This window comes from Numida meleagris, chromosome 5 (genome assembly GCF_002078875.1).
Source record: "Numida meleagris isolate 19003 breed g44 Domestic line chromosome 5, NumMel1.0, whole genome shotgun sequence".
NCBI lineage: Eukaryota > Metazoa > Chordata > Aves > Galliformes > Numididae > Numida > Numida meleagris.
In genome coordinates, this window is record NC_034413.1 from 67,964,011 (window position 1) to 67,991,629 (window position 27,619).

Sequence of the window (27,619 nt, forward strand, 5' to 3'; positions counted from 1 at the left end):
CACAACATCAAAAGAGGACTTCATACAGCCCTGAACATCTTTTTCCATTTTAAGAATATTTTCTCCCCGTTGCCAACTTCACAAACAGAAGGATACGTTATCCGCATCAATTTATAAATCTTGTGCAATTAGAGTTGTCAATTCTATTTAGCAGCGCAGCATCGTGTTTCCTGTAAATAGCCCAAGCCCTCTGAAGGGGCTGCAGCAGCATCCCAGGCTTCGGAGCACGTCCAAGGCACGTTCTGACAGCACGCTGCAAGCGTCTTCCAACGCCTTGCTGGCACAACAGCCGCCAGCCTAATGACTGCAGGCAGCTCCTTTCATTTCTTGTCCAAGGGCCTTAGGAGCCTGCAAAATACTCCCAAGGATTTGCTTAAGGCAACGAGGAAGTGCATATTCCTACCCTTGATTATATACCGCAAGTACGAGAAATGGAAGGGGTCTATCTCCTCCACCGGGAGGTATCTATGGATACACGGATCACAGAAGCTGAAAAACACTGCCATCAGTTAAATAAGGATGTCTGTCATCATCTGTCAATTGAAATGGGGAACATTTCAGGAAATATTTCTTTTCATGAATCGAAGCGATATACAAGCATCTCAAAACAATCTGTTTGGGAAGGTTATTTTGTAAACAAGCTTAGGTTCTGAACTGATTTTTAAAAACAGATACTGCAAAAGGAATGAATATTAATGTCTGGGGGAAGCCCTAGCAGACAGCGAGCAGGAGCGGCTGCCTTTAGTTCCGCTGCAGGTAACAGCAAGGCAAGGATGTGCACCAAGGATGAAGAAGCCTGGCCATCCAGACGTAACATTTTCCCTTGAAGGTTAGCAGATGGCTGTGATTAGAAATGTGCCGTTAAAATCATGGCCATCCGAAACTCCATGCCTTAAAAACTTTGGATTTGTTGCACAGGTTACAATCTGGCTGCAGCACATGCTCTGCCTTGTAATGACAGAGGGAAAGCCAGTTTTAGTTGGATTTCTCTTTGCCGGCTCTACCTGCAAACAGATACAATGTGAAGAACCAGGAATTGAACACAGTTTGTGATGGCAACAGCTACTGCCATGCAGAGAAAAAATATCTTCAATACAGGGCTCAGAGCTGAAGAAGCTATTTTAAGGTCGTTACTGCAATATTCAACAGAAGTTTAGCTGGCTATTAGTAAGTCACCAATATTACTGACATGATGAAATGCCCAAAACAACGTTACAAGCCAATACGAGAATACCACTTACACCTCATGGATGCGAGCTCCCAGGAAAATCAACTAGATGTGCACACGTGAAGGTGATCTATGAAGCTCGTTTAGTTGCACATTTAAATCCAAGGGAAGATGCTTCACTCTCCCAATTTCAATACTGGTGATCTGATTAAAATATAATTAAGAAAGAGGGGAAGGGGACAAAAAAATAGTAGATGTTGAGTAGATGCTGTGCTTGCACAGGTAAGCTGCCTTCAGGAAATATAATCTGTGTAAGGCAATGCAAACAGGGTACACAAATTAAACCTTGCAAAAGAAAGGCTTTAGGAAGAGAAAAGAAGTTATTTCCATCTATCTACATGCATTAGTTAAGACTCACTGAAGAAACCCTAAACCCAAATGCCTGTACATTGCAGAACAGCTAAGAATCTATTTGTAAGGTGCATTCAAACGCCAAAAAGTGAACAAGATCTGTTTTGCATGCCAATATCCTTGGAGAGGGCAATATTTATGCAATCTGATTCAAGCTACCCTGAAGATACGCAGCTCTCTGCCTTCCTATGGCAGCTCTCAATAACAGCGGACAAGAGAGATCCAGAAATTATTTTTCCGAGAGACTATAGGCAGCTGCTCTTCACACTCATGGAAGCATTTTCTTGGGCATTACAGGAATGACTTAGGGGAAAAAAAAAAAAAAAGCCTTTTCTTTAAAGCAGTTTTTCTTTTCAAGCTGCGTACACCACTCGATGCTTACTGTACATTCGAACCAGCTGAGGTACTCAACCGAGGGCTCAGCATCAGCATCCTGAAGGTGTGTAATGGGTACCTACTGAACACACACCAATTCACATGGCTTTGCTTGTTTATAAATGCCACTTAGGCACTGCTGACAGCTGTAACGCCCGCCTGCAGTGGCACCTGGGATGTTGCTGACACACCACTACCTTTGTAAATCTGCATCTACAGGCAGACAGTTCTAAGAAACTTGTTGGCAAATACACACAGCATTTCTTTTTGACCGTAACTAGAAAGGTTATTTTAACTATTGAGCTACGCTGCGCTGATTTTGAATAGGAAAAAAGCTTTAGAACCAAATTTTAGTGAGGTTTATCCCCTCCAGTGATTTTCTTGTCACTTAGCAATAGCTCACCCCATCACTTTTGTGAAGAATTGTCTTCTGACCATGTTATTGGACTGTGTAGAATACATGCACAGAATTCCATACATCTGTTACTGCTACTGTTGCCCGTTGACTTCCAATTGCAAAGTCTATGACTTGTAAATACAGCACTTCAATTCTCCTGAAAGAAAAGCACTTGGTTTGGTTTTGATAGTGTAGGCAGACCATAAAGCATTCACCTTATCATGAAGGTGAAAAGGGGCTACAGGTCAACTACTCAACTTCTCTAAGTCAAAAGATCCTAACCTGTCGCAGGAAAAAAACACCACTACACCTGCGTAGACTTTCCAGTTACCAGACAACTGTAAGAAAATGCTTGGATTCAACAAACCAACCTCGTGATTATACAACTTCTAACTAAAAATTCCCAATTGCTTTTTAATGTATAATTTGAACAACAAAACGTAGCTGCTTCATCTCCTCCCTCCCCACAATCCCACTACATCTTCTGCATGGTGCTTTCTCGTTATCGATAACAACTCATCTATCTGCTTTCATCCAAAAAGGCCGAGGAGCTTAACAAACATTAATTAAACCTCATAACACTCCTGTGAGGTAGGTAGGTGTCATTATCTCTACTTTACAGATGAGAAAACTTGTATTTTTAATTATGGCTTGTATAACTTTCCAGCAATGCTTTTATAGTAAAGTCATGAGTAGGAGAAAGGAGTGGCATCTTGCAATGCCCTATTTCCAACCAACAGAACGCACGCTCTCTTTTAAACTGGCAGGAATTTACTTGCCATTCTACCACACATGACAATTTTTGTTTTGATCGACAGTGTTAATTTGTCATTAGCATGAATCCTTCTAAGAAAATACAAATACATATTTCACCCAGATTGTACTTTCATTATTTCGTTTTCTTTTTGCGCTGAAAATGAGATGAAATTTTGTATCCTGTGTTAATATCATTCTTCATCTGGTTAGCTGATGAATTTCATCCTCAAAAAGAAAATCCACGCTTCTTGAAAGCATATCAATTGCTTCTTGTGACTGAATCCCAGATTTCTTCTCTCATTTATGTTTTTTAGTGTATTTCATTTTATTTCTTACTCTTTTACCTTCTTTCCTAATTACTTCATCTTCTCTTTGAATTATTCCCTATTACAATTGCCTTTGTCCCACATCTTTTTGTCTTCCTTTTTAAAACCTCTTTTAACGACGTGATAAAGGATGTACCTATGTATAAAGAACAGACTTACAGTGCATTTACAACTACCTTGAAGAGATGCATACCAAATCTCCCTGTCTCACACTCTCCCCACTTCCAACTTCTTCCTGTGTATGGATCTCTGCACCATCCCTCCTACCTGCTTGGCTACACTCAAATATTCTTCTCTTTCCCCATCCTGCTTCATTCCTGAAACTCCATTTCAAAAATTTTCACAGCTCCCTTGCCTTCACTTCCTTGCCTACATCTCCCATCTCATCTCTTCATAATTTCCTCCTTACTCAAATTGTCTCAAACACCTTTATAAACTAACTCTTTATTCCTCCTCCTCCTTCCTTCTGTACCACTATGGAACAGAATGTACCATCCACTCCAACAACTTCTTCCATGCATTCAATTAGTCCAAAAAGCACGAGAGTCCAACCTACTTTTAAAAGAGGCTAAATTTGTCAAGAGCCTTCCCAAAAAAAGCTTTATTCCTCAAAATCAGCCAAAGATTTTTGTATATTTTCCCAAACCTAACAAATCTGTAGTCTATAAAAGCAGCAGCCTCCAGCTCTGCTCTTTTACAAATGAAGCTGGCATCATTAACAACTGTTTCTGAATGGGCATGCACATCACTCAAAACACAGCTATTAAAATAAGCAGATTAAATAAAGTTGGGGTTTGGGGTTTTTTGTTGTCGTTTTACAAAAAAATCGTTACGTTTTACTAAAGAAAAAGGATCCTTCTTCATCTTCTTTAATTATTATTTCTCATATTTCAGAACAGCAATAAAAGTTAAATTAGGCCTTTTTTTCTTTATATCATACAATTTACAACATCTTGTTTGTACTATCTGCTTTAACGAAGAGAGTTTGCCAGAGTACAGCAAAAATAGGTAGCTTTGTTATTCATATATAGCCTGTAAGCGACAACTTGCAGGCTTTGAGAACTGCTCTCATCACATGGAAGCTGCAACAAATGTTCAGTCACTGCTTTTTCTTTCAGCTCCCAGAATTACAGCTGGATTCTTTAAACATTCTGTGTGGTTTCTTGCATTTCAAAGCATCTGAACTACTTGGATTGCAACAAGCAAGAATTCTGCCCACAGACACCGTCTTGTTTCCACTGACTTCATGCTGCAGCCAAAAAGCAGGGAATGGAAGCAGGATGCCACTGTCCACGACGCCACTGAACACTGCAGCCTCCATCATACCTCAGCTGAGCGTGATTCGTGTCCGCTTCCACAGCACATAAAAACTCTATTCCTTTTTTCGTCACTCCATAAAGGTGGAAATTTCAGAAGTAGGTTCTTCTATGCATAAAGAAAAACTGTAGTCCTCCAGCAGAAGAGTTTTTTGCTGCTTAATTACCATCATATTACTTACATTCACTACTTTTACACTTCTTCATGGTAAGCATACAATCTAATGGAACAAAAAGGATGCACTACAGCCTGTTACTACCTGTTCCCACCTTGAGTAGACTTACTCAAGCTCTGTCCATGTCTGCACACCTAACAAAGGTCCAGAGTTACAGTGTTAGGCGTCTGATGGCAAAAAAAAAAAAGTTGAGCTTCTTTCCTGTCTAACATTCCCTAAAGTTTCTCATCCTTTTGCATTCAGCTGGCCATAGAATGAATATCCAAAATCTTTTGAAAACTCCACATATGCAGCCAAGATCAGTAAGTTTCATTAGGAGATGCCTCTCAGAGCACATTAGTCTCATTTTCCACTGCTGTCATTTACTTTTTGCTTAATTCCAATGTTTTGACTTTTTTTTAAGTAATTTTTTTTTTTTTTAATCTACAAAGTCCCAAATGATGTGAGCCTCGTCTGCCACTGAATGCGCCACTAATGAGCAATCACTCCCCAGTACTTAAAAACACGTTGGGACCCACAGAAGAGCAGTGTCAGTGAAAGACTCCTACTCCTTTGGTTTCCTCCTCCGTGTGCATCAATCCTATCTTCGCTGAAACCACCCGCTTTTCTCCAATAGCTTCTTATACCGTGTAAGACAGCAGCAGAAAATAAAAGCGCTGCTGAAATTTACAATTTCTGACTTGTATCACCTTAAAAAAAAAAAAATGTTTTGCCTTCCTAGTAATTACTTCACTTTATGAGGACCGTAATAATTTACCCTCCCTGCGACATCTGAAAAATCCAGAGTGAGACTTGGTTCTGCTCTTCTAAAAGCCAGCGCCGGGCAACATCAGAACAAAGTGTGAACACAAGCTTCTTAGCATCAGAGGAACACCGGGAACATCAGAAGCTGAAACGTGTGTAGGTGTATTAGCAGTCCTACCATCCATCTGTCAGAAATCTTCGATGTTCCTGCACATCACCCACTGGCAGAGCTGTCTGCCAAGCAAAAATATTATGAAATGTTCATTACATACTAAAATTTCCCCCCCTTCCTGAGGAGGAAATGGAAAAAGCAGTCCCTCCGTACACGCAGGCTAACGTCGTTACCAAGAAACACTAAGACCTTCAAATTGTCCAATAAAGGAAAATCTACCCAGAAACCAGCAGGCGGGACTGTGATTTTACATATATTTTAGCAAACTTTACTTACCACAGCATATAGTGACTTTTGGTTCACATATATCTCATTTTTTAAGGTACGTTAAAGACGGAGTTTACAATTAACTGAACAGACAGCGTACAAAAGGCTTTTAGAACTACACCATATGGTCTAGGGAAAGGAACAATCTGGACTATCCACATTTCAATCTGCAGGCTTGTCCACCTCTATCACACATTGTATTGCTGTAATAAAATATTAAGATAGAAATGTAAAAGTGAAAATAATCTATCTTTTGCACCACCGAGGGAACGAGGCTTCCTACAGTCTAGTGTGTTTATTAAATATTTTAAGTTTTATGATTTTGGCACGGTGGATCAGATATAGTCAATAAAATCCTCGATTCATTTAAGAGAGTATTTCCAGAAGGGTATGGGTGGGTATTCATCTTGCGCTTCAGGGAAATAAAAAATACCAGTTTACATGGGGTATACTGGCAGCAGTTTATGTAACAGATGACACATTCTTGGAAATCAAATAAAAGCAGAAAGAAAATACCCATTGTTGCTTAGTGAAGGACTAATCACATGGTCACAGCTGGAACCAGTGTAAATCATTCATTAATAAAATTCTGTTGTAGTAGGTACTTTTTTTCTGCTTTTCAACTGCCAGCAGAAAAATCATCTTTCAATTCTTTGTAGAAATAATACATTTGTAAGTATTTTGTAGTGACTATTAAACTTACTAAATCTTTGCAGAAAAAAAAAAGAAGGCCTACAACAAAGACACTGTTGGCTCTAAGGGAAGATATATATATTTATGGATTTTATATGCAATCCCAGAACGCAGTCCAAGAAGATACTTGCCACACTTGGAGGTACCGGCCTGACTTCTGGTTGCACAGAATCCAAACTTAGAGAAAAATCAGCTGATATACTTACAGAGCAGATCTGGTAATACAAAGGATGATAAATGCCTGATTTGACAGCCGTATGAGTCATACTCCTCAATGTAAACTAGCAACTTGCACTAGATTAAATACAGACACGACAGGAAAACTCCGTGTGATGGTTAAGTGTTCCGTAACTACAGACGCTGTTGGACGTGTGCACCATGGGCTCACCCTGCTTTGAGCAGGACGAGATGACACGAGCTGCCAAAATCCCTTCTAACCTGAATTATCCCACGACTCTATGATCTTTCACACTCGAGCTTTCCCTTCCTGAGCTGCAACCCTCCTTTTCTCTTTGACTTTGCAATCAATGCAACTCCTATCTCGAGTTTCATGTTTCATTGCCTCCAACAGCAGGGAAAATAACTCACGCAAATCTATAGGACTTTGCAGATAGGGAATTATTAACTCACAAAAATCAGCTCTTCCTCTGCAATTATCCTGAAAGAAACTTCTTGCTATATCAATGTGGATACGTGAGCTGTTCCACACGCAATTCCACAGGCCTGTTTTTCTTGTAATATCGGAGAAATTACTGAGTAATAGTAAATAAAAACTACACCATTTAACGTTTAAAACTGCAACAATACAAAGTAAATGGGACAGGTTTTTCCCCGTTTGAAGAGAAGAAGAAAAATCAAAATCATATGATTGTTATTATTAATTATTAAACAGTTGGTGTCAACTCTGCAGTAACAGAGCATTTAAAAATGGTCAAGAATTCCTTTAATTGAAAAGTTTTTTGAATTCAGAAGATAAAAATATATTATATACCTGACTCTGTGCCTACTAGGCAGTCTGATCAGACTTAAAGCATCCTGGCTTGACAGGATATCTCTGTTTCATTGCAGAGTCTGCTAAGGACTTCACAAACCTCTGTCAAGCCATGGCCCCTTGAAATACAGCTGCATAAGCCCTCTGCAGCCAGTGGGAATGCTCAAGTGTGAAGTCCAACCCATGCTTACATTTCCACATGATCAAAGACTCAATTCTCCAGTTTACTGTACTTATTCCTACCTCACAGTGACATCTTCTGTAAAGAGATGTGCTTTATTTGAAATTGGTTAATATAAACAAGAAAGCCCTTGTTTACTAGTAATTAATTACTAGTTGTATGAAATGACAGTTCAAAGTCAATAGTTAGTGTTAATAACACTATTTACACAAAGGAAATGTCACTACCTAAGAAAAAATGAGCACGTAAATGAAGTGCATCTTAGAATTGTCACATTCAGAGACTAAAAAAAAAAGAGCCTCAAATTTCTTGCTAACTTCTATTTTAGTAATTACTAGTCTTCATCAGCACGGAAAAATCTGAAGATGGACACGTGAAATGAGCATATAGTTGACAAGGAAGTGTAGTTAAATATAAGCAGGGGCAGAAAGCATCAACTCTCATATATGTATGGTCCGTGATGTGGACAGGCATCATTTGAATAAGATACCATTTTCTGTTCTTTCTCTCTTTACAAATAACAAAAATATTGCTTTTTTGTAACAGAAGTAGTTACAAGTAGACCATGGCTGGGCAGGATCTACAGTTAAATTTACTTCGTTCCGTTTGGCCCTGTGTTTCCAGTTCAATAAAATACAATGAATCATAAAATGATAAACGATAAATATCTACTTATTAAAAGCTGTTGAGGACCGTATGTGACCACCTTCTGACTCTAAGAGAACTTCTGCAGAAGAACGAGGTAATACAGTTCTCCATCTGATTGCACTGGATGGGCCGTCCCCAGCCCCGCACTTGCCAGACATCCTGCTTTTGAGAAGTCAGTCCAAAGGTCTTTGAAGCAATGAAAACAGGCCTCCTCCATACACTTCCCACAAAATACCTCATTTTCTTCTTCATTTGTCTACTTCTAGATGAGACGTGACCAAAAGACCCAGTTACAAATTCACAGGAAAAAAAAAGCCTTTCCAAAGGCAGGAACATTGTCTCAAATTAAGCCCCATTCTCTGCCATTCTTCACATGCCCAAGTGCTATTCTTGTGGAAGCTACGCCACACGCATCTGACAGGAATTACACTTTTTTTTTAATCTGCTGCTAACACCTTACAAAGTATATTGTTTCTTTTGACTCTGGTATCATCAAAAGAACCATGACCAAGTGGTTTTAATGGTTTCCATGCCTAATTGCTATTATGTGGCCATTCGCCAGCAGCAGCGCAAGGGCACCGTTCAGACTACCTGAGAAGCCACGACTTTGGTTGAAGCCATAAACCCAGAAAGCCATCCAACCAGCACCAGGAGTGGGTCCCCGTGCATATCTCGATGCCGTTCTGATGGATTTGCAGTGACAAGCAAGAAAGGCAAACAGTACGAAAAACACCAAGTGCTGAAAATACACATCTATTAATGATTTTTTTCTCACTGGAAACACTGTACCAAGCCGTTGGTAGCACAGTTCTTCTATGTGAAGGGTGACTGGAAAAAAAAAGCAGTATTTAGGTTAGCTAGGAGACGAGTGTGACAGATATAAGCTAATGTTAATGCTACGAAAGCTAAGATTTACCTTTACTAATCCCTCTCAGTGAAAACAATAGGACATGGAGAGGAAATGAAAGATGACAAATATAAGACAAGAGAGCACATTGGTGGGAGGTGGGAAAAGGAGAAGCAAGGAGGCACAGGGGAGGGCTGCTGCTGCCTCACCTGAGGAGCTGCAATTTGTTTAGATCAGCTTATTTAAATTAGTACAATAACACAGTCATGTAGACAAGAACCAGGATTATTAATTTCCATGGATATTATCCAAGTGTGCATAAGAAGCACAGGTTCAGGGATTTAAACTTCTGGCATGATTCATACTTTGAAGTCAGCAGCAGTAGTAGTTGGCAGTCTACAGTGAAAGGTAGCAAGCAAAGGGGGTTGGGATTCCTTCAGGTCATCAAGGCATAATGTCCTGGCAGCAGTTATGTAAAAGACAAAGGTATTTCTAGGAAGGGAATGAATGTTCCTAAGAACCGTAATGTGATGCTGGGAAGCACTTGGTGTTGTTGCCACACTTTCTGAAGAAAGAAACTGCAGAAAGAACAACGATGCTGGATTAGAGGAAAAAAAATTAAAAAAAAACCTGCACCAAGAGTGAACTGCAAAAAGCAGTGAAGAGCTGATTAGAGTTTTTGACAACAAGAGAAGAAAAAGGGCCCAGGCTCAACCTAATAGCTATCTTACAACCTAGATTTTATTAAATTGGTATTATATTTTGTAACTGTGTATTAAAATGCTTCCTACATTAAGCATTAAATAGCTTTAAGTAAATGCTTCGTTTTCTTTAGCGTGACAGATCTCCAATACCAACTGCAAGCATCAAAGCAATCTTTCACTCAAACGCTTTCAGAATTTTTTCCCCTCCCATCTCATTTAACATGTTCAAACCTGGGTGCCCATGTCTTGCACATAAACCTGAAATACGGCATTTAAATATTCACTGAAAGTTAGGCACTCTCACGGTCTGCAGTTAAAAACTGAAGCAAAAGCAACCCCACCAGGAACATACGCATTTTCTCCAGTGGTCAAACACCAGGAGGATGTCTGCTTTCAAGTTCTAACCCCTTACACTGTCAAGTTCACACATTGCTGCTACGCTCACCCCACCCAGCCTGTAGCTTTGTGATTCTCCGCAAGGTTGGTAAGATTTCTTTGAAAAACTAAACCAAGTGGCAAGCGCGCATGCCAGGTACAGGAGGGCTTTCTCAAAACGCTCACAGCGTCACTTTTCATCTTCTAAGACATACATTCATGTGATCTTTTAATAACTATTTATTTCACACCAAACCAGATATCTCCCTAAAGCCTACCAATACAGCCTGCAGGCATATTTCTTAAATAAAAGTACTGAATCCTTGTATACTTCACATTTGCATACTAAAGGAATGAATCAGTTATCACAGCAGTAGTAACACTATGCAGCAACTGCTCACCTCTTGGTGAAGGAAAAAAAAAAAAAACACCCTGCTTATCTGTTTGCTGTGACACTCTGTACCAACTGCATCTCTTCCGTTTCACAATTGTGATGCATCGATGCATCATTTTCTTGCAAAACTATGACAAGTATGACTGCTCTTTAAGCTATTCAATGTATCTGCTATGTATTTTGTATATACAAGCCTTATCGCCTCTTTACTTGTGTATTTCTGCTTAGAGGTTAAAGAAATTGCACACCAGCTTAGCAAAATTAAATAGCAGTAAAGCAGTTCCTTGTTGTAATATTTTAGATACTTTCCCGTGTAACCCTTGCAACTTACTGAAAATGTAAGTAGTTTTACTACCAAATGCTTCAGATTTCATAAAATTAGCAAACTACGGAGCTTCCAGCAGTGCTTATATGAAATGATGTAAGGATAATTGTATTTTTTTTTTAAGAAACATAAGGTGCTGCATCAGGACTGCATTTGCCAGAACTAAAGGAGCCTGGCTGTGTTCAAGCATTCAGAAAATAACTTGCTATATTTGAAAACGGGAACTCAGCCCCCCAAAATATTAAGAAGTGAATACTGCACATTTGTTTATAGTACAAGAATAACGTTATTTCAACCAAAGGAGCAGACCTGAGAAACTGGCAAACAGCAGAAGAAAGTCCAGCAGGAGAGCTCCAGCCCATGTGTTCATGTGAGAAATATTTAAGGAGAAATTAACTCTTTTGGACTTCAGGATCATAATTAAGGCTTTTGAAAAAATACTAGAAAAGGAGAAAAACTGTGATGGAGGTTATCAATGCATGATACATTATCTCCTATTATCTAAAAAGAAATTCTTATCTGCTACACAGCATAGCACAAGCTAAATGCCAATTGGCTTCAAATATTATGAGAAAAGGCCAGTTTCCAGGAAGGCACGTGACTGAAGCTGCTTCCGAGCTTATAATCAAAATTGCTCAAGTCTTTGATCACAGGAGATGCATTTTAAGAACTTCCTTGGGCCTGCTTTTGCCAGCCTACCCCAAGCAAAGAGCTGCACCGCTCATGTGGCACGTGAAGGCCAGACCTTCAGCAACATCCCTTGTCCCAAAGGTTCAGTGAAACAGGGGATACACGCTCTTCTAAATGAAGACATTTCTCAGTGAGCTTCCTTCAGATTGTGCACAAGTGTAGCATTACCTCTGGTGTGGTATTTTCTTTGTGATCCTAACTACAGAGAAGCAGGTGTAATGTGATGTATTCACATTATTCATAGTCCTATATGAAACATGGTACAGCTTTACAATTACTACCTATAGAAAAAGTGCTAGCACTGTGCCATGCAAGCGATGCTGCAATGTAATCTTCTAAACGGTGCCATGACAACTAATGTAATTATACTGAAATAGTATTAGCTATATTTATGTTGGGGATAGTCTTACCACAGTTCTTAAGAGAACCGTTCTGCCGCTCAGGAATTAGCCCTATCTCCTCTTCTCTGTAACGGCATAATTACTCATTTTGACATTCTGCCTTCTACAGTGACTAACAAACTCCTCCCACTCTTATAATTCAGTGCAGATAGCTCAGATTTAAATTATATGGTTCAGGTAATATATACTCAACATGAGCTCCTTTTTTTTTTTTTTTCCCTACTATCTTCTTGAATTCACTGAAACAAGCTAAAGGAATGGTTATTGCTTCCTTCCACCCCTAACAGGAAATTTGGGCTTTTTGCAAAACAAATAACCTGGTAACTCAAGTAATTTCCATTTTAAGATTCACTTTGTGTTAACATCTTCCAGTTGAAGAACAGCGCAGTATTTTACTGTCCTCCCCCTCAGACCCAGCTGGGAGGAGGTCCCCTCTGAAGGCCAACCCACAGCCAGGCCGCACCAAGCCCTTCTTCAGGGCCTCCACAACCACGTGCAAGGCCAAACCAAGACTTCAGCAGCAGCAAATCAACCCAAGCACCAGGAGTCCGTACACAGTTAATCAAAAATACATCCACCGCATACAAGCTTGTAATTATTATTTAAACTTCATAGTTCTGTCAAGCACGTGCTGGACCAGGCCGCATGGTCCCGCATCACAGCTAACACAGAGGGAAGTGAACTCTAGTTCAGTATTTCCTTGTGACTGAAGTGCAAAACATACGGTCTGAATGCATATGGACTAATCAGCAAATCAGGAGTTCACAAGTTGAGAGTACCTCACTCTGCAGGCTACCTAACAGCAGATCCGTCAGCACTTTTAATGACCATCATCCTGCAAACATGAGAAAAGCAACCAGTTCACATTCAGCCAACAAAATATGAAAGCATTCCAAGTGATGTTCTTCCTGTTTATTATTAATTCCATACTGGAAGTTAGCACTTAAAATATTTTGAAGACCTATCCTTACTGTTGTTTCAATAACTGGAGATGTGATTACAGCACGCAAATCCCTTCGGACTAAATGCCCCGATCCAAACATCTTACAGGTACATTAAAAATTGAATGGGCATAAAGAACTCCAGCAGCTTGGAGCTTGAGTTGGTATTGCAGTGATCTTTGCAATTCGTAAACATCAACACTTGGGTAGTTTGCATGGGAATACAAGCAACTAATTATTATCTTTTGCTTAGGGGCATGTACGGTGTGCTCTACAGGTACCGCTTCTGCTTTTTGCTTAATGTATTGCCTCTTGAAGTCTTTCAGTCTAACAACTTGCTGATATACAGTGTTACCAAACTGCTTTATATTCAAAGAAAATACCCAGCAACTTTAGAATGATGGTGCTAAGAAAGAAATAGTAGTCACAGATCTGTATGTGACTGGCAAATAGTAATTTTGTATTGCTCGCTAAGAGATGAATCACATCATTACTTACCACAGATTTTTGTATGAAAATATCCATGCTTTCTAAAAGGCAAAAGTGTGCAAGCTGTGCCACCTTTTTCTAGAAAACAGGTTAATCTTGCATTGTTATTTGAACTACTACCTGGATGACTTGGGTTTACTGACACTCTGCATGACTCCACATTCACAGCATTTGACTTCAAAGCAGAATTCGGCCCACTAAGTCTAAGTCGGTCTTTTCCGGACAGAACTGTAAACTTTACTTTCATTTATTCATGCAAGTGATTGGTAGAACTGGTAAGCAGCACTTTCAGTATTACAAATAATGAGGCAGCACAAATTCTAGAAAATGGAAACTTCCTGGGTAAAACTAACAGTCTCTTCAGACATTATTCGTAATGTTTTGTTATTAACTATTTCCTCACTAAATGACCATTTCTTTCGATTTAGACTGAGATTTGCAAGGTTGCTAAATGAAGCAGCAGTTCAAAGACTGAAGACATTTTACAAATGCTTCAGATAATGAATTTCAAACGCTGGAAGAAAATATTGTATAGAAGTTGGTTAAAAACAGCAGTGAGATTCTGTAAATAGATTCAGTTCTTCAAAAGGATACCTGCCACTGCACACAGCTTTAATGCCAGTCTTTCAAGTTAGAACTAAACAAATCTTTACTTGGCAAAATTACACTAAATAAAAAAATATATATTAAAAGATGCAAGTGAAACAACGATGCACCGATCTGCTGATCATCCCCCAAGCAGTCTTTTTTCAGTATGAGAAGCTCTGTAGGTTCCAGCATCACTATTTGCATGAGTAATTTGGGGGCCCTACTCATCTAAGTTGTTACCATGACATGACTGTGTGTGCTCATAAAAAGACAAATAGGAAGGGCCCATGTTTGTGATGGGGAAATCTTTGTGAATTATAGTAATATTAGGCAGATGAGTGGCTGACATTTAACTTACTGCCAGTCACACATATGAAGTTATGCACAAGTCTAAGCCAACACACAGTTTCTCAGTATGTGGCACAATAAGGCTTTCATCTGCTGTTATCTTGGATGCCCTCATGAAATATTTCCATTTTCTTTTATATGTTGTAACATGAAATCTGGAAAAAAAAATCTCTTCATTTGCAGACTGATGATCGCTGCTACACTAGTTACATGAAAAAGCATCGCTGTTGAGTCATTTCAGAAACCCAACCACTAGGATTTTGCCCCATTCCTAAAATTCACTTTTCTTCTAAGGTATCAAAGACATAATAATGCAGGCTCTTACAAAGAGCCTAAAATGGATGTCTCAATTTAAAGTGAAGCAGATTTGAACACAAATCAATAGAAGTAGCAGGTATCATTAAAAATTGCTGGCAGCGAACACGTGGGGTCCTTTCAAACACCACGAGAAAGCTGTAGCCGCAGTAAGCAGCAATATCTGCGCTAGCTTCATCTAGCTAGCAGAGATAAAACAACAAAGTCAGAAGAAAGCTTTAGCAACCACGATAAACATTTTCCAAGAATGCACAGTATGTAATTACTCTGCTGTCATATGCAAATTCTTTGTCGCTGTATCTGCACTGCTGCCGGTACCCAAAATACCTAGACTGACTCGGTACAGGTATGTTAGCATATCTTTAAAACAACACACCTTCCACTTCTTGTCTGAAGACCTATCCTTTGATTTTTTGAAACGTGAATATAAAGAAGCAGAAATCCTTACAAAGAAATGATAATAGCTAGCTGCTTTGATACCTATGGCAACGTGACTGAAAACAAGCAATTCAAAGAAACAACTAATTCAGTTTAAAGTTATGAAGTTATGAGCCTTTTTTTTTTTTTTTGCGTGGTCTTTAACTTATCTGCAAAGCTCTTTCATCCAGTTTTGTAAGTAAGTGTAAGTAGCCTTTCTGAATTGATTATTACAACTTCAGCATGAGTGACACTTGACTGAAAAAGTAAAAGGATGTCAGTTCCCTTTCTTTGTTTTCATTTTCAAAGAAGTCACAAGAAAACGTTCTTCTCCCTCCACGCATTTCTTCTATTCAGAAAGGAAAACTAAAGACTGCAGTGTGGGCACATGGTCTTCTCCACCCCTCTTCTCTCCGCAGTGACTGAACAGACTGCAATGCTTAATCCGGTAGGTCAGGTAAAAGTCTGGACAATGTAAGCTGAACATCACGCCCTATCTTATTAAAATTAGGTCATTCCTACACATGTAGGAATGTACATTTGCACAATTTGGTCTTAGTTACCTGGAGTCTATATTTTTCCAGTGCGTTTGATGTTAACAAACCAGCACGCGGCTCTTCTTTCCCACAGCAATTTAAGTTCAAGAAATCCAAGGATGCAGCAGTTCAGTCCATTTTTTGTCCTTTTTCTGAAATTTACATTTGGATCTCAGCAATTCACCTTGTGCCACATGTTATGGTTTCAACTTGTACAGAAGAGCCCAGCAACCTTCAAAGATGGATGGGCAATAAAGCTCTACAATGATAACTTCATTTTCGTTAGTTTCACAAAAGGTATAGAAATACACAACTTTTTTTAGCTTCCAACCGTCTCACAGAATAAAAACATGCAACACCAACCAGTAAGCTTCTGCTGACCAGAGAACACACGCTTAGCTTTTGTCAGATGCTTTCAGAACTGTAAAGTTACTTGCATGTTCTAGGACCATGACTAAATTGCCTAAAAAATTATAACATAACACACAAAGCAGATTTTCTGCATGAAAAGTTTCTAAAAAGACTTTAGCTTCTTCCAGTACAGAAGATAAAAGTGTATTTTAGGTCAGTATTTCCTCTTTAGGTTTCCCTCCGAGTTGCAGGGAGGTTTTTTAGTTTCCATTCTAAGCTGAGATGAACCAGCCAGCCTAGCAAGGTGGTTCAGTGCTTCAGAGCTACCACGCTGCCAATCCAGGCTTCATTTCTGAACTTTTATGCCCCTGCTTAGACAGGGTCAAGAGTTCTGCTGAGGCTGGGTATGTCTACCCTAAAGAATGACACTGCTTCAGTTCTTCACCCCGATCCATTAAATAAATGATATTTTGATCAGTAATTCACTGATTTGGGTAAGTACATGGTACCTGGAAAGCCACCTAGTGAGTGCTTTGATCCCATTAAAATCTCGATATTTGCTGTGAGAAAGCAAGGCACTGCTCTAAGTGGTAGACTTTCATTTTCAGCTGCGGCTTCATGAGGAAAAGAGTAAAATAATCCACTCTCAGATCTTTGTGAGAATATTGCTTCCTACAAGCCTGCACCCCTGCCTGTGACAGGGACTCCCAAGCCAGAAAAAGTTATGTACATTACAAGTTAATGGATATACATACCTATATATACACAGATATATTTTGAATACTTCCAAGCAAATCATAAGGGAGATTTTTTAACTGTTTCTAACACAGCCCCATCGAAGTCATGCTTTGAATTGCCCTGCTATATGAATATACGATCTATGAAACATTACAGAAACATTTAGGTATTTCAGGATTTATTTAGAAATTTCTTTGCTTTTACGATCAAAAGCTATTCTGGCTATGCCAAGGTCCTAACAAGCATGTTGGCTGTGATAAACTGATGGCATACTTGCAGGTTCTAGCCAACTCCCATGCAGCTGCTTGAGTACCTACCTCCGTTTTGTCTCATTAAAAAAAAAAGCAAGATCGTGTTACAAAGTGCGCTGAAACAGTGAGTTAATGAGCTTATGTGCTGGAAATCACCTCGAAATAATTATTAACTATTTACCAGAACTGTGTGAAATTTCCAGTAGGTAATATTCAAATTCAAGTTGTCAGGAAAAAACAGAAAAAGAACATATTAGTCTATGTATAAACATGTGTGAGTACATATAAAGCACTGGTTCACGTTCTACAAGCGCTTTTTCTTCTGCATGGGAAAAGCCCATGCCACACCTCTCTGAAAAAAGTAAAGCAATCTCCCCCCACACCTCAGCCACTTCCAACCCAAAGTGCAGCGTGACATTTGATACACACGCTTTCGATATACGCTTTGCAAGTGTGTGGTAAAGTCCTTTTATAGATTACGTGAATTACAGGTATGCAGATGGAAGTGCTCGAAGGGGCTCTAGCTGCAGTCTCTGAAATATTTTCAGGGCAGCAACCACATGATTCGAGACTTTGTACTCATTACTGCCACCATTTAAGCACAGGATATCGTTTCGTTTGCACTGAGACACATTCCACAGATTGCAAAGAGCTACATTTTAATAATTCAGAAAAAAAAAAAGCAAGCATCTAGCAAATAACACCCTAAAAGAAGAACACTTTGGAGCTTTTCCTGGTTTTAAATTATGCTTTATCATTTGCAAGCCTCCAATAATCTAAAAAATTCTTACTTCATCAGCTAGTCTTCCATTAGGCTTTAATTCTTGAAAAGTGCCCTCCTTGTCAAATCCAAAATGCATTCAATTTAAAACATAGCTGAAAATCCTTCCTGAAAAGGATAAAGGACCACATGAGAAAACTGTGCAAAGTCAGAAGGAATTGGCTTCAAACAGTGCACTGCATACAGTACACAGCAGCACCCTGCAGTCCTGCAGCCCTGTTTGGTCCCACTGCTCTTCCAAAGGGCACAGGGGGTCAGCTGAATGCTCTGCAAGTGTGATGGGAAGGGCTTGCAAACTTATCTTGACTTCTGCCACGGTGCAGCAGCCGAGGAACCAAGAGTTGAGATGAACCCTGAATTTTATTGTACTCCTAACAGTGACACATGCACAGCAAAGTCTACATATGGAAATCGCTAACATCTATGGAGCCACTTAGCTGCACGCTGAAGCTTGAAACAAGTTACAGATGGGCAGGTTGTGCTTACCTACCCAGTACACGCCTGGTACAAATAAATGAGGGGAAAAAAATGGAAGTTTATCATCTGTGCAAGTGGTGCTGGTTGTCTGCACTCTCCACAGGTAGCCGGCTCCGCAGCCACCCCAACAAACACGGGTCTGCCGTCAGCTCGCTGCGCTCTGCTGGTAGGATCCCCATGCAGGTCCCTCCCCTGTGGTTCATGCCATATGAAATCAAGCACGATGGAAGTACTGTAGGAAAAATACCTAAGTTATTTGGAGCTGCATTCTCAGAAGGAGAAGGCTGAAATCTCACGGACTTGCGACGGGACTTGAGTATCCAAACGTCTGCATCCTTTCGGAAGATGGCAGTTCAGCATCAAAGACTGTTAAAAGCTTTTGAAAATCCTACCCTGTATTTCATGTAATATTAACCACAGTTCTGCCTTTGTAAGATAGACAATTTGTATAGCCTATAGTAAAAAATAAGGTATAATCCTTATGTGAACTGTTTTCCTCCATCACATCAAGTGCTGACTTTCATTCATTTGCAGTTTGTAACAGGGTTGACTTCTCTCCTGGGACCCTCAAAATGCAGGGGATGCACAGAAGAGGGGACAAGCTGGTATCAGCTCTGGGTCACCCAGGAATGCCTCCATTGGCAGAAATGCCAGCTGAATGCTGCCTCTGCTGAGAAGCCAACCAATGCAGTCAAAGCAGTTTTCAGACAAGGACAGGACCTGCTATCGCTGTCCCAAACATCTGCAAACTTGCTAAGCCGCACACAAGCATTACAGGTAAAAAGGGACCAAAAAGAGGAGCAAAGAGAATCAAGACAGCACAAAACAGAGGAGAGAAACTGCGTGGTGGAACTGTCCATTTGGAAAGCATCTTGATGGTCGTAAGCACTGCGTGAGGAAGGAATGATCTGGAGCTTTCTGTTTACTGCAGTAGCTATATTTAATTACATCTGCAATATGGTAAATCTAGAAAATAAAGAATTAATCATAAACTAATTCATAACAAGCATATAAATACATATGTATTACTCCACGACACTGGATTTCCCATGAATAATCAAAAGCCCCTATTTCCTGTAATAAGTTATGATTCCTGTCTACAGTTACTTTCCTCCACCTCGTGTGCATCATCTGACTTGAAGAGATGCTCCTACACATCGCAGCTATGGGCATGACACTTCCACATGCACCGTGGATGGCAGGTAAAAGACCACCTTCAAACTGCATAGCATGCAGCACTGGATGAAAGCTTTCCTCCCTTCAGCAACACCTGAAGTGAAATGCGCTGTTGAGGAACCTGGCTTTTCAAAGCTCTGCTTTGTCAACAACTTTTTGCTCTTTGCCTTTGCTATCTCACAGGGTAACTGGTTGCCAGTGCAAACAGCCAAACTAGGCAAGATTTTCCGACCTCACACTCAGAATGACATACTATTAGATCACATCACAAAACCTTATAATAAAAAAAACAGCTTTCCTTATACAATTCACAGACATTTTTAAAACTTCCGAAAGCATTTGACTACTCAAGTGATAGTTTTACAATATTCCTTTTCTGTTCCTTGTTGCTTTAATTTATTGAAGAAACTGAGTGAAGACTGATGAAATAAAACCAAATCTTTACAACAAAAAGCAATTGAAAAAGCACTTCTTCACAAGACTCTAATGAGAGTTTAAATATAAAAATTTCCTTAAAGATCTACTGGCTGAGAACAAAAATAACAACTATAAGGAGATGAGAAAACGCAGGAGGAAAAGGAAAAGAGTTCTACAAGAATCAAACAAGCCAATAAAAACTTCATTAGAATAAACAAACTGCAAAAGTCTGAACAACCTCCATGTCATGGAGACCTCCAGATAACGCTATGCAACACAAGATTACAGGTCCAGAACAGTTCTGATGCCTTGGAGCTCTGAATCAGCAAATCATTTAGAACACGAGAAGAAATGCGTGTCAATATAAGCAACGTGATCTAAGAAATACTTGAATTCTCTGCTGCCTTGTAAGAGCTTACACCGCAGCCCTTCCCTCGTTGTTGCCTGTAACAGTCTTTTTTCATTATTTGACCCCGTATTTTAATTTAACACATAGGAACTTAAAACCTTTAAGCTCGTTACCTTTCTGTCAAATTTAGTTCATGTTGCCTGATGAGTTTAGAAGTTATTGGAAAAGAAAGGGGAAGGCAGAAGGAAGGGCACTGACATACACAGTGATCACAGCGCCTTATTTCCTCAAACAAACCGGGCTTCGGGCACTCCTACGTGCACAGAAGCTGTAGAGACGAAGCATAAACTCACCCTTAAGAGAAGCAATCCCAGCTGGTTTAGATGCCTTAGAGAGACTTGAGGGTTTCCCCTGCCTTAAAATTCTGTTTCTAATGCACAAATAAATGTCTTTTACACTTGGAGGTCCAACCGTATTTATTAAGTCTCAGCATGAGGACAACTAAACTTCCCCACCAAAAGTGTGAGATCCAGTCTCTCCCTCACGGCAGTCTCTATTCGCTTTTGACAGTTAGTTCAGAACCACTGGTTTGACCAGTGGAATTCCACATATTTTGATATTTTCCTTTTCCAAGGGTGAGGATTAGCATTTTGGTCACTCTTCCTACTTCGTTGTAGGCCCACCAGTCTCTCAGGCCTGTCACCTACATGCTGCCGTACGAAGCTGCTCTACTTGAATTACAAGCACAGTACAATTGTTAACAGACACATCTCGTTCACAATCTTAACATTTCCCACCTCTGTTGCAACCGTGTGAGCCCGGGTTTTGATTTAGAAGGATAAAAAGAGAAGTCAGTAAGCACGTTCCTAATCTTGCCTTCAAGGAAAAATTCCTTTGATTCCCCAAACCTATAACGTTATTAGACTTAGCACACGTTGAAGCACGGTATGAACTGTGTCATACTCACTTCTGGGGCAAGCAGAGGGAAAAACATCTACTGAACACCAGGAGCTGTCCACAGTTGTGCAGAGCACAAAAGCAACCTTTAGGGCCCATGAGTGCCACCACACCAACACTCAGCCAGGAGAGGTGAAGAAAGGCAGTCTCGATGCAGCACACACCAAACTCCTGACTCCAGCCTCCTCTGCCTGCTCAAACAGATGTTACGTGGAGATGCAGAAAGCAGTTCAATGATGCAGGATGAAGCTGAACTAATGGGTTTGCTCTGGGACTGGGGATAACTCCGCATGGATACAGCGGCCTACAAGGAGACAATGCAGTGCCCAGGACCCCAGCTCTACAGAGAACTATGGTGGTGAGACACTCAGCTCCAAGGTCTGATGTTTTCTGTCTGAACAACAGGGAATTACACGCTTTCATTTTTGGCCACTAAGAAACACATAGTATTCTAGAGAAGTGTTGTTACCTACATTCAAAATGGGGAGCAGTACCAGGCTGTGCTGCTTTACGTGCCTTCTACAAAGCAGGCTGGGGATCTCCTCTATGGATCTCAGTGGCGATCTCTGTTCTGCTTCAATCCAATCGACAGATGACAAAGTGCAATTTTCCCAATTGTAATGGTGTTCTTACGTCTGAATGAAGTGTAAGGGAAAAATAAAAATAAAAAATCAGAGCATGAGCTCATCTAGTCTAACTTCCAAACTGTTTTAGACTAAGAAGCTTAACCCAAATACTACCAAACACATTTATTCTAAAAACTTTCCTACATTGAGTAATGTCTACAGAAAAGACCACGCTTGAGCCAAATGCAAAAGACATGAGTCCATAATCACCTATGCCCACTGATCATCAAGAGTAGATAGGTTACTTTGCTAAGCATTTATTTGATCAAGGCCAGGGTTTCCCAACCTCAGTTTTCTGTACCAACTACAGTTTTAATGTATTTCGATGACTGAACTATGTGAATAATTATCCTTCACATCAACTGAAAAACGCAGCAGCAAAAACTGTATCACCAACAGAACTGCTGCTTAACTGTTACTGGGCTACAGGCACGTTGGAGACACACTTGTTGTAGGTCTTTTTCATCCCATTAGAAGTTGCACTTAAAATAGAGCTGTCATTTCCATATAATCCAAGTTTTCACACACAAATATTATGCTGTAATGATTTTATGCCTTTAAAAAATAATTTTAAAAGGAGTTCAAGTATCACAATACAGGCCAGACACACAGTCCTATTAAAAAATACAGCAGATTTGTCTCACAAGCCTTCTATCACAAAACCATAGTGACACACAGTAATTATATTTATTTATTTTTTTTAGCTTTTAAGCCTTCAGTGACAGAAGTCCACATTAACCTTTCTTTTGTCCTGGGCTAAATCCACTGCAACATCTTTTTAATATTAGAACTCTTTGGAAGTCTTCCAGTACTCTGAAATAAGCACATTTACAAGATATGCAACAATTAACATGAGTGGTTCTAGAGGTTCCTGAGACAGACCTCTAAACTCCCTACAATGTGGTGTCCAGATCTGTTTATATTAGTTTTTTACTTTCATGGTTAATTTCAGAAATCAATCCTTTAGCATCTTTAGCAAAGTGAGTGTGAAGTTTCTATCCCAAACAAAAAACTGAAACGGGAAAGGAGAAAACACTGTAATAAAGTGTGCAAAGAGCAAAATTACATTACAAAGGTGAAACAAATACATTAAAACATTACACACTTACGCTGAACGATATCTAAGGGAAAGAGCCGACTTGTTATGAAACGTGCCAAAGTGACCATTTCACCCTGAGGAAGGCTGCCTTGGAGACAGAGGACTAGCTGCATGAGATGCAAAGATCAGAAGAGAAGGATGCTTATGCTCCTAAAAGCTGGTGTCTGTTCACTCCTTGATTGCCAAGTTAGATGATGTGTTCCTACTTATTTCTCAAAATGGCAAAACAGTGAAGTTCCGTCTTCACAAAAGAACTTAAAGTTCTCAAAAGCAATAAATTTGCCAGAGAGCTTCCAATGATGAAACCTGAGCCTGAAGATGACTAATTATAATGTGTCCCATTCGGGTAACAAGTTCCCAATATCCTAACGTCGATTAACAAAATGCAGTTTTTGTTAATCCTAATCTGAAACTAATCCTAGTTTCAGATTAAAAACTAAAATGCAGCCAGAGCGTGTTCCTCCTGCCTTGTATCATTCAGATCACAGAGGCTTCCACTACAAGACAATAAGATTGACAGAAAATGCAAAGATTTTCAAAAAGATATTGTTCTGCAGATGAGGCGTAGCGATGAAGCTGAAACAGAAACGACATCGGAGCTTAGGACAGTAAGCCTTTTCGCCACTGAATTTCTTGTAAAGTCAACAATTATAATTTATTCTGATCCTTTGTGTCACCATATTAGTAGTTATTTTTCAGCAATCCCAGGGCAGCAACAAATAATGCCATAGAAGAGGACTGATATAATTACACGCTGAAAAAGATAGGCCAGCACCCTTACACTCAAAACTACCCTCTGTGGCTCCTTCATACCCCATATGTTGCTAATAAAACTGTTTGAATCATACCTATGAGACAGTTTTACTGATATTGTATCAGATCCCTAGGTTCTTTGTTTGAGATACGATGTCACAAGAACTATAACTATGCAAATTCTGTGATACAGGATCCCACCGGACACAATATTACATACGTAATTCGCAGTATGAAACTGGGCATTAACAATAATTCTAGTGTTATATAAACGAAACCACTCCGTTTATTGAAAAGCTCGCTACACCACAATGAAATCAAATTTAAAAAGCAATAAAAAGCAACTGACATGCGAATGGTAAAAACGGCAACATTGGTCTTTTTTTCCCCAAACAACATAAATTCGGCTTTGTGCTCATTTGACAATGCTTTACAGAAACTTTTAGCGCTGACTCTAAGCAAAGGCAAGCTCCCTTCCTCCTCCAAAGATATTAATTAGCGATGTAAAGTAAGAATCTTCTGAGCTTCGTTGTTAGAAGCCACGTGTGATTTTCAGCAAGAATCTGGAACTTACTCCTATGCTATTTGAGGCTTAATTTCTACCACTAATAAAATAATAATGATAGTGATTAATACTAAGAAGTGTAGCTGTAAAAAACAACAGCCTGGGGATACCAGCACACACTGCACTGCTCACAAAACACCTGCTTTCTACCTCTGGATCTGACGTCTTACACTGTATGAGCTCCAGCAAACGTTCCTTCCCAGCTCACACCATGTAAATTAGAGTCCCTTAATATCATTTTTTGCATAAAATCGTGGTCAGTGCTTTTTATATATAGATCTACACAGACACACCTGCAAAAAGACATGTGTGAACAATCTCAAAAATCAATGCAACAAGAAGAGACAGCCACGGTGCAGTAAGAAAGCTGACAGCACAAACCAGCTTGACACACATGCTCCTTTCTGTGCTTCCAGTGATTTCTTCCCTCCTCTATTAATTTCTGCTTTCATCAGAGCTGAGGAGTACTCAGGCCTGTACCAAGTGGTCTGCTTTGCAAAGAAATCTCAAAAAAAAAAAAAAAAGAGAAAAGTTTAAAGGTAAAGAAACAGATTTAGCAGACAGAAGTTCGGTATTTCACCAAGGTGCTATGAGAATTAATAAGCCAGATAATTTTGTAACACCAATTGTACAGTAAATTTGTATTGTAAACTGCCTCATACATAAAAGAAAAAGCACGGCTCAGTATTCCCTTGAAACACTTGTAACGCCTTTGACTACAGATAGAAAATATAAATGACACACCACAACTAGCTGGGAAGTCTCACACTGAGAAGTACTGACTTTAACTAAATGGTTCGAGGCTTTACTCAATGGAAGAAAAATGGATTTGCAGCCAGGCATACAGTAAGCAAGATGATGAATTGACTGTTTTATAGGAATCTAGCTTGTGTGCTTCCGCTACAGCAGCAGTAAAAGGAGGAAGTTTTCCTGAAGTTTTCATTTATGCCACCCCCTGTGCAATACAAAAACTGTAACAGTTCCATTCTCTATTTTTATAAAAGCAGCTTAGGTGACATCTTAGAAGCCAGACAGCTTATACCACACTCCAGGAACATTCTGTCCTCTGCTATCGCTGTGAAGTTGTATCACGGTGCAATTCAGAGAGAATTATATACCTATTTTCAAAGTTTGAGAGAATAACCCCTCCTCCTCAATATGGCCCAAAGCTGTTATGAAGCAACTTATTTTTAGAATAAGCACTTATGCGGATACTTAATTTTAATTAATAGTCTCACTGACTTCAACATTTGCACAGCGAGACAACTCCACGCTTCAATTAAAGCGTGCACAGAAACGCTTTGCTGATTCATGGCCAAAAGGATGACAGGAACAGCATTATACAAAATGGTCATAAAGTTTAAAAAATAATAACAGCAGCCCCACCCTCCAGCAGGGTATTAGAAACCCTGTAAAACTCACAGCTTGAGCATCACTTACACACTGCTGAGCACGTGAACTCTAAGGCGAAGACACGTGGACTGAAATGACTTCAGCGTGGACAAAAACTTTTGGAAAATACCTTTAAAATGCTACAACCGTGTGATCTCTGCCTTTCCATGCAACTATTTACCAAGATTCAGTCTGCAGCAGTTGAAAGTTTTAACAGAGCAGTGGAGGTATTTGCACCTTCACTTCTAATGATGCTCTTCTTTTTCCACTGATCACCTCACACAAGCGTGGGGTTTTCTCAGGTAAGCAATGAATCACTTCCAGTTTCACCACTGATCACGTTGAGCTTGTCTGGGAGACGTTCACTTCCAGGCATCAGTCCCTCTGAGCTGCAGGGCTGCCAGTCATGATGTACCTATAACAAATCTAATTTCAAAGTAGTATGACACATAAGGAACACTACTTACATACTCTTTATTATCTTTGTAAATCACGAGCTGTAACTTTTAGGCAGCATCCTTAAAGCCACTTGGTAACATCTGATCCTACTTGTAAGCAAAAGCACCACACTTGATAGCCTGCGGTTCGCTACTACTGACTCACAATTCCTGAGGTTCAAGCACAAAACATACATCATTCCAGGACAGCCAAACAGTATTTAAAGAGTAACCTCCTCAACAGGTTGATAGGGCATCACTACAGCTGGTAGCCTAACTGAGAGGAATGTAGCAACCACCAAGAATTAACTTGTTTCATTGCGCTGAAGAGGAGAAGCGGCTTCCCAACCAACCTGCTCCCCTCTCCTTCACTCCAGCAAACATCCCACCCAGCAGCACGGTACTTCTGAAGGATTAACAACAAAGCTGTCAAGCAGTAACACAGAAAAATGCTGATTTGTGATGGACACGCCAACAAGTGATGAAGCACAGAGATCTCTCAGGTAGTGAAGATTCAAGTCAGCGTGTTCGAAGAAACACAGGGAGACGGGAACTGGATCCCAAAGCTGAGCTCACATATTGTGTGACCACATTTTGATAAACCCTCTCCAAATCACAGACTCTCTAGTACTCCTCAATTGGCAACACAACACAGTCATTGCTCTCGCAAAATTGACAACACATTTTTTCACACCAAGGTTCAGCAAAGAATAGAGAAATCTGTTCCAACATCTCCAACGGAAAATGTTTACCTCAAAATTGATACCAGCTCACTTAAAGGAGAACCAGCCATTGAGTATGTGTGTACACACAAGCATTACTTCCACACACTCTACTCGTTAAGCAGGACACCGAGTTTCATTGACAGCTGTTGTTTTGTATTCAGGAACTGAAGGCAAGTCTGGGGAAAGCAGGAGTAAATAAGTTTCTAAACAAACAACACACATAGATGCCTTTCAACAGGACCAGACCAAACACTCCTTGAAGTTCCATTTACAAGACAAAGCTGACCTCAGGCACCACGCTCAATATGCATGAGCCAACCTACACGGATACTGACCTTAATAACACTACAGGGCAAATCTGGCACACGGAAGACATGCTCTGGAACAAATGTTTTCCAATGTATTAGGCATACGGAAGCTTTTCTTCTGCCTCACAAACCGCACGTCACATTCCTTAAATTGCTTCCTTTCTTGACCAAATACACTGTGGACAACCTAAGGAGCACGTCCCTCAGTGTTTATCTTTGAGGATCT

At 39.9% G+C, this 27,619-nt stretch overlaps 1 protein-coding gene across 19 annotated transcripts in view; it reads right to left on the minus strand.

Annotated features, from left to right (window-relative positions):
* GTDC1 (glycosyltransferase like domain containing 1) overlaps positions 1 to 27,619 on the minus strand; it is a 166,875-nt gene that overhangs the window by 123,151 nt on the left and 16,105 nt on the right. For 2 of the 19 annotated variants that reach the window (XM_021399428.1, XM_021399427.1), the window contains exon 3: positions 1,242 to 1,372. The exons of 14 other annotated variants lie outside the window; for them this stretch is intronic. The gene's annotated coding sequence lies outside the window, so the exon portion shown is untranslated. Of the gene's footprint in view, positions 1 to 1,241; positions 1,373 to 2,357; positions 2,509 to 21,957; positions 22,124 to 27,619 lie in introns of all 19 variants that reach the window. 3 more of the 19 variants (XM_021399429.1, XM_021399432.1, XM_021399431.1) reach the window with 3 other exon arrangements.